Here is an 8,941-nt window from a genome sequence, read left to right as displayed (position 1 = left end):
GGGAACACATGCCGAGCCATTATGCTCTCTGCATCAGTAACATGAAGCCACCGAACCTGGTCACTCTGATCCGCCCTCTCTACATTACTTATATTATATTATATTATATAAGTAATGTATATGATGTTGACTTGGGTTCATTTGCAGTATTATTTTGCAAATGTGTATTAGTTTAGAATCATCCTGTATGATCCTTAGGACGAAATAAAATACACGCGCACACACACAATAACACGGATTCCAACTATTTGTTTGGAAGGCGGCATTGTACCACGTGACCGCAACATCCAATGGCCACACTTTATTCATAGAGTCACTGTACAGATATATACTTCATTAGATCGGCAACGGGAGAGGAGGGACTGAAGCCAAAGAGTACGCTTCGCCGCCATATTGCGATCACATAGATTACGATATTTTGTACGCGAGGAAAGAAAGTAGGCATGGCAATGAAGCAACATATACCCTTTGAAACAGTTTTAATTCAGAATTAAATTTCACAATGCAATGCAATGATGCTGTTATTTACACACAAACGAGTGATGATAAGCTTATGACCAAGAAGCATTTGCCATTGCAATAGGTACCTTATCAAATGTAACAGCTACAATAGCTACTCCCAACTCACTCAACTTTTCAATAGTATGTGTAATAATATTGGTTCGTTCATTATCAGAGAGACAGTGAATAAAAATATCCACTTGGAATTTTTCATGACATATTAACACAAGTACACATAACAACACATGCCATTTTCTGTTGGCAAACTGTCATCTTCAATATTTTATGTTTCTATATCAACATATCCAATTACTTTAACCCCATCAAACACTATATATTCACTTAGACTTATATCATCTATTGAAATACAAACACAAGGAACAATGCCTCTTAACTTTGCATCCTTAACTTTCATTTCAATAGCATAAAAACACTCTTGCCTGAAACCTGGTTTCATGTAGGTACCGCGTTCGCATTGTCCGTGGACTTTGTAAAGCATTGTTGAAGGTAGACCTAACATATCCATAAGCTTTAGGCAAGTAATAATGTAAAGTTAATGCAAATGAAACCAAGTCAACATCATACACATTACTTGCATTACTTTGATTTTCATGTTCCTGAACTGCTCTCTTCACAAGACTGTAAGCACCAGGTGGTAAAGTTTTTTCTAAGATGTCTACTGCATTTTCTGTTAGAAGTTTCTTCTCCACTAGATAATCAATTATTTCACAAATACATTTAATTGTATTATTCTGTCTCCTCACATTCTGTTGCAACACCTTAATTTATTCCTTAACACTAATTTAACTTTTATTACATTCGTTTAATTTATGTTCCAATATTCTTTTACGAGGTGTGAAGTCAGCGTTATTTAACATATCATTGCCACAATTACCTGACAACTGCACTTATTGCATGTTGAATATTTTGTACACTACTTTTAACACTTGAATATAAATAATTGATTAAATGGCGATCTTACTCGTGTTAATTATGTAAGCATGTGTGGCTTACAGCTGTTTCGGTGTTAATTGACACCATTCTACTAGATCTCTGCGCTATATCAACTTCGCTGCCTGTTGTGTGGGTGCGTTCGTGTGATGAAAAGTTGTGTCAAATAGTGTGTGTGTTCTGAAATTGATCTGTGTGTTGAGAATTTGATTAGGGTGTGTTTTAGTGTGTCTGTATATTTCATATTGTTCTAGTGTGTTGAGTTTTTGGTTTTTGGGTTGTATGTGTAGGATTTCCATGTCTGTATTTATGTTATTGTATGTGTGGTTAGCATTAGTTATGTGTTCGGCATATGTAAATGTACTGTGTCCTCTGGTTATTGCTTTAATGTGTTCTTTGTACAGTAGAGTGTAAGAGAAGGCCCTATGGCCTTAACTCTGCCAGTATAAATAAAGAATTATTATTATTATTATTATTATTATTATTATTATCATTAACACGAGTAAGATCGCCATTTAATCAGTTATTTGCATTTATTGCTCCAAATGTGTTTTGTGTTCTAATGATTCATTAGAATCATCCCTATTTGTACTAGGTGTTTCTTCCATTGTATTGGTTGAATGTGCACAATATTTTGTAGGTTTTCGAGAAAGTTTTGTGTCAATTTGCAAGTAGTAGGAAATGACAGAAACACTGAGAGATTTACTCCATCTCTCAGTCTTCGAGTTTGTCCTGTGCAGTCCATATCTTCAGGACGAAAATGCTGGGAGCAGACTGCTGAATATTTCGTTGGCTGCCATCCTTCTCTTCTTACTGCCTTAATTCATGATTCTCTTAAATATCTTTTGGACGTTTCATTTGGAAATCTGGAAATTAAATTGGAAATAACCAAATTAAATTTTATTCAATATATTTAATTGATGAACTAGTGGACTTACTCGTGTTAAATATATATAATATAAACATATTTAAACATATTTAACACGAGTAAGTCCACTAGTTCATCAATTAATTATATTCAAGTGTTAAAAGTGGTGTACGCAAGATTCAAAATGGATTATCAATATATTTATATATTTTCTCTTAGGCCACCAGTTTCAAACAGTTTATGTAGGCTTATTGTTACTTCATTTGTTAGTCCAGAATATAATTGTGTTAACTCCGAAAGTTTCGGAATCTATCCTAGAATATATATAATATTAGCAACTAAACCTAATTTAAAGAAAAAATGTAACTGGCAATGGGTTGCGTTATTCGTTACAGTTTACAATAGTGGTATTTTACGTACCTATGTAAAGATACGTTTTGCGCCTTTTGAGTTCTTTCTCGTTAGTGTATTTGAAATTACACTCCCAAACCACACAGTGGTTCACCATTTTACTTTTTTTCACTACAAAATATGACAAAATGTCGAATACATCACAACTTTCTGAAATCACGGATCATAAGCTCAGTTCAACTTCAGCTGTTGGGTGATCACTAGAGCCCTGGCTTCAGTCACTTTGGATACAAGTTAGGTATAAGTCGAGCATTTGCAACCTCGCTGTGTACGGAGAGCCCTGTCAATCAAAACAGTGCAAGCAGCAGCGAATCAGTCATCTGCACTGTGTGTTTACATCTTGCGTCTCTGTGTGTGTACGTTGTGAATAGTAGGTACGATATATTTTACAGTAGTCATGCGTCAAATTATTTTTTATAAGACTCAATAAGAATAAACTATTTATTTTAAGTCAAACAAATATTGTTTTTACAATAAATATATTGCAATTACATACTGTAGACGTCACATAGGTTTAGTTGAAAAGACATACATCTCATTAAACAAAAATATATCTTCTATGAACTTTACGAGCGTCTATGCATTACAGTGAATTACCATAAACATTTTCAGATTCCCGTATGCTAGCAACCACATTTTCATAGCAGGGCAGTAAATGATATCTACATAATGTTGTTGCACAATGAAGTTTTCTTTCTGTATATTTTTCCATGAATTCTTGAAAGTGACTATTTTCGACCTTTTCAAATGGAATATCCGCTAATACCAATTTTACGCAAGTCATTGTAAAATTCAGACCCATTAGCGGGAAAGCCGGAAGTGGAAGGCACGTTTCCATGCTTTGTGGTTATTTCTTTTAAACGCGTAACATGTGTTTTCGTGTTGCAATGTTTCTCTATAAAACGCCGTTTGTTGGTTTTTATTTCAAATCTATGTTGCATACCTTACAGAAAATGTTTTCTTCTTCCTGCATGAAATGCTCGTTACCAAATTATTCAATCAGAGCACTGATCGTCAAGCGCCTACCTTCGGTTTGTTTTGGCATGTAGACCGTGTACTTCATTACCTGAACAGCAGAACGTAATTGTGCCACGGCGCTATACTCTATACATACGTATACTGGTGCGGGTTGCTTGGAGCGCGCTCGAGCGTTTAGGTGAGAGGTGACCAAAGGCAGGGCTCTAGTGATTACAATATGGCGCTGGCACTGCTTCTCTACCGCACTAGAGTCGATGGCAATTCGGAAGGCGGTAGTCTGCTAGCGTTTGCGTCGAGAGAGACAGATAGAGAGAGCAAGGCCGCGTAAAACATTACCACATCGTACTTCACGCGCACGTGCAATACAAATAGTGCAGGAGAGAATTTAAATTATCAGAAGACAATAATAACCTTAGTCGTTGATTACTGTAAGCATGGCACCAAACAAACCCTCTTTCCTTCACTAACAATGTTCTTTGCACGGTTCTCAGTCCCACACCACATGCTTCTGCAGTCGTTTCTTGCACGTTCGCAACGTTGCAGCCAGCATCAAGATGGCCGGCAGCGTTCTGCTCATCAACGTTTTTAAAATAATTATACGCCTTAAACACTATTTTCCGCGCCTACCTGTGCAATACTTGCCTTTTTACAGTCGCTTCTTCCCTTTATTTGTCTTACACACACACACACACACACACACACACACACACACACACACAAAGATTATGAATTTGTGTATTGATAATTATAGCGAGAGGATCTATTTTTCGTTATAGTTATTATAGAAACTTTTTTTAATTTGTTGTGGCTATTTTACACACGCACACACACAGTAAATGTTAGTTTTACTTATTTAATGTATTGAAACACTCATACGTGAACAAACGAACTCGGGAAGTACCGGTAGTCTACTTGTTATAGACTGATTCCGATTGGTTCTACTGTACAAGCTTGTGACGTCACATACCAGAAATGCTACGGCGCATATAGCAGCTGACCGCCTTCCGAAATGCCGTCTAGTCTAACCTTTACGAAGGCTTCAGTGCCACTTGTAGTTAAAGATACGGCATTGCCGATCTATTTACTATATCTATGCCACTCTATACTAAACGAGCTCACTGGTCTAAATAGAGCCACTGTACTTTACAATCCTAACGGCGAATTGGCGTTACGCAGGTATCAGTTGAGAGCTTTATGAAATATGAGTGTGCGATGCACCAGTTTGTACATATTACGTAAGCAATGTAAAACAGATTGAGCAATTTATCGCTACTTGAGAAGGTCAATCGGCGAGTAATAAAATTTTCATGGGTCAAGGTAGAGTACTGACAGGCCACTGAAGGAATATTGCACACTTTTATCACTGCCAATGTGGCGTTATAAACCAATTTTCAACACTTTTATCACAGCCACAACACATTTCAATTCTTATTGCACTCAATATGGAATTATAACTACATTAAGACATTTAAATGTAATTATTATTAAAGTCGCCATATTTTCTTCCTACCATTACGATGAAATACTATCCACTTCCACTAGATGGCCCACGACACGAGTAGCAAGGTTAGTAACACATGCAAACGAAATGATACTAAACGTGAGGAATTTTACTACAGGTGTGTGGTATTATGTGACAGGTTGGGTTAGATTAAGTGTGTATTATGTTTTTAATGTTATGTTTTATTTAACGACGTTCGCAACTGCCGAGGTTATATCAGCGTCGCTGGTGTGCCGGAATTTTTTCCTGCAGGAGTTCTTTTACATGCCAGTAAATCTACTGACATGAGCCTGTCGCATTTAAGCACACTTAAATGCCATCGACCTGGCCCAGGATCGAACCCGCAACCTTGGGCATAGAAGGCCAGCGCTATACCAACTCCCACCAGGTCGACTATGAATAATGAATGAATACTATTTCTTACTCTAGGGTTGGTTGGAGGAAGCTCCAGATGATGGCAAGGAGGTTGGTATAGAAGGTTGATGTAAAGTTTGCACACTAATCTGAGGACTCACAAAACTGATTAAATAATTAAACATTCGAATAGGTACTGCAGTCTGCAAAAATTAAATTAAATTGAAAGGTAGGGGTACTCGAGTATGTTATGTACAATACCAGAGCCATCTATATACAAAGCCGGAGCATTGAGTCGGCAACACTAATTAACTGCCAAGCGGAGACCTACAGTACAAAAGCACGTGTTTATGTTAATATCGATTTTCAATGTAAACAAGTGTATGTGTCGATGAAATTATGTGCTCGTTCGTACCAAACGTTTATTGTTTATGTGTTATAAACTAAATGCGTATTGGCGATAAAAGGAAGACAACAAATGAAAATAAAATGGTTACAGTCTCTGACAATTTTTACGGTTAATGATGACAAAGTTTTTTTCGTAATTTACATTTTAAATCAGGCCTGCACAAGGTTTGCGCTCTCCGAGCCGCTCACAGCTCATGAGCGGAATGCAGATATTAGCTGTGCTCTGTTATGAGGGTGGACTGGAAGAAGGGGTGATCTCGTACAAAATGTACACAAAAGAAAGTACTATTACGAGTACTTATGAAATAAATTCCCGTTCAGTGTTTGCAAAACTATCTTGGACTATTATTAATTAATAAATAAATATTTATTTTACAGAAGTAATGGAAATTATATAGCTACTTAAATGTACAATATCATTTTTTTATTTATCAGTACATCAAAACGAGGTTTTATGCTGTTGGCAGCTGAAAGGAACAGTAGCCTACTGATCATAATGAAACATCAGTTACAGATGCTCGATGCTGCCTTTATTAAAGTTGATAACAGAAAACAGTTGCTCACAAATATAAATGTTGAGCCAAACATAGCAATCGTTTTCACAGCCAGCCTGTGTAGTCGTGTATATTATTGCTAATGTTTAGTCTTGTAAAACTCAACCAGCTAGTAGTATTATTCAAACGATCTTTAGCTCTTAGGTCACATTGAAGATCAATAAGTTCGAGCTGTAAATCGTTAAATGTTATGTTCCGTCTTTTAGATTCCTCCATACTATACTGTAGCAGTAGGTAAGCAATGTGAAACAGTTACTGAGAATAGGCCTACACATTGCACTCCACTAGATAACTGAGTGGTCGTTTCCCTCTCCTCTACCTATAGCAAGTCTGTCATTCTGAAGTATCTTCCTCCCCGTTTCGGCGAGCGGTAAATACCGCTCTCCCGCTCCGAAAGAGCGCGCGCGCTCGTTGAGCGCTGTTTGTGCAGGCCTGTTCTAAATTTTAAGTATTGTATAAACTACATTTTTATAGTCTTACTGTGGTTTGTGGTGTATCAGAATTCTATATAGCCAAATTGTTGGGTCTCGCCAGCTACATCTTATGTCAATAAAGTTACGCCGTTGATTTTCAAGTTCATTGTAAACGTCTGTTTTGTGATTCCATAAATGTTGCAGTTTTGTTGACGATTCGGAATGCCTGCTATACGTCAGAACTACCTATAATTTGTAGATGTAACTTATACACTCACTTTGTTGGTTTTCAAGGTTTGTTTATTAATATTATTTTTTATTGTAATAAATTAGTTATAAACATGTTTCTTTCCACTTACAAAGTATTTACAGGATTTAAAATTCACTGAGTTTACGCTAATTCACATACGTAATAGATAATTTGTTTTGTTACGTATTATGTTAAAGGTATGTTTCTGCAGTTTTTCATACATCTTTATACTTGAGGCGTCCATTTCCAAATGCGCCCTTGTCCATAAATGTTCGAAATTGAGATATTGGTACCCCAGCATTTAGGTGATCATTCTCTATCTAAATATACAAGTCTTACAGTTCCAAAACGCCTTTAAACCTGTATAAAAATCGTTTGAAAATTACGAACAGATTCAAAATGCCCCTTGTCCACAACAGAGAATCAATCATGGTTGACTATAGGAGCAGTCATTAGTACAGGAACAAATGGAATTTGTCCAATGGCGGAGCTTATGAAGAATGTGATATTTACTTCCAAAAGTTCCCTTGTCCATTTCTCATTTGGGTTTGTCATCTCAGGTTTAATGCTTAATTGTACAGTGAATTAAACACCCTTATAAAATAATTTCACATGTTTCTGTTAATAGTACCTCAATAGACACAGAGCATAAGGAACACATAAATTTGAACGATCAGTACAGCTGTATAACATTCAAAGTTGTCTTGTTTTTTTTTTCTTTTTTTTTTTTTAGGTAAGTGGTGAATTGTAGACTTTTATTTCTCCTTATCGTACTTTATTTTACGCAAATATTCTCAGTTTTGCATTAATTATTATGTTTTAATTCATCATAACTTTTATCAAGAATATGAATGAACGACTTCAGCGGTCTACAAGTTTTGAGCGTGAGGTTAAGCGAGTATCTGGTGCAGTGACACCTTCACGTAAGGGAAAAGGTCCATCGCTTACTGAGCCTGCACTTTGGAGAGGCCGGGATAACTTGCAATAGTTGGAATTTTACAAACAACTTAAAACTGTCAGTGATGTTCAAGTTGAGCTGCCATCTGAAGATGAAAATGATCGGGGTTTCATTGAAGATCTTGAGAGTGCTAATAGCTAGAGACAATGAAAATTCTATTTGCTATTTTTATATTAATAGACAACTATAATTTATCAAAATTCTGAATTGTGGTCCATTCATTTTTTCATTAATTTTGTGTTAATTTTATTGATGGCCTTTTTTCTTTGTCTTAGTGGAGATGACCGAAGTATACATTCCGTTATTTAGGCTTCTAAATTGCTTTATTTTTCAATATTTGTTTACTGGATAAGATAACATAGATGTTATTTTCAGTCGCTTTATGTACATTCACATACTACATTAGCAACATGACAGAAATATCATTGAATTGCTTGTTGATATGTGTAAAATCTTTTTTTTTTTTTTTTCCGCTCCTTTGTATAAAATATAGTCGAGGATGTGACAAAAACACGCAGTTTTAAGTCAATGTCTGCAACTTAGGGCTACTGTCCTTGAACTTCATTTTAATAAGGCCATTGCAAATGTTAACTGAAATTGCAGTTGCTTAAAATCGAATGGGTATCATAGCAATACGTGAGAAAAACATCTTCTCCTTTCGTTTTTCCAGTTTAATATTGCCACTTCTATTACGTTTCGCATAAGTTCTTCACACCAATTCTTGCTAGTGCATAATTTTGGTGAGTCAATATTTCACAATATTACTTCTGGTTATTCAATATTAAGTAAATTAG

General features: G+C 36.0%; 1 long non-coding RNA gene across 1 annotated transcript; it reads right to left on the bottom strand.

The window, feature by feature from the left end:
• Positions 1–220: 220 nt before the first annotated feature.
• Positions 221–4,889, bottom strand: LOC138710491 (uncharacterized). The gene is made up of 3 exons (XR_011335250.1): positions 4,736–4,889; positions 2,741–2,881; positions 221–2,318 (listed from the first exon to the last, which is right to left on the bottom strand). It is a non-coding gene; the product is annotated as an uncharacterized lncRNA (long non-coding RNA).
• Positions 4,890–8,941: the final 4,052 nt, after the last annotated feature.

This window comes from Periplaneta americana, chromosome 12 (assembly GCF_040183065.1).
Source record: "Periplaneta americana isolate PAMFEO1 chromosome 12, P.americana_PAMFEO1_priV1, whole genome shotgun sequence".
NCBI classification, from domain to species: domain Eukaryota; kingdom Metazoa; phylum Arthropoda; class Insecta; order Blattodea; family Blattidae; genus Periplaneta; species Periplaneta americana.
The sequence above is the reverse complement of the archived record's forward strand: the minus strand, read 5'-3'. Positions and strand labels throughout refer to the sequence as shown.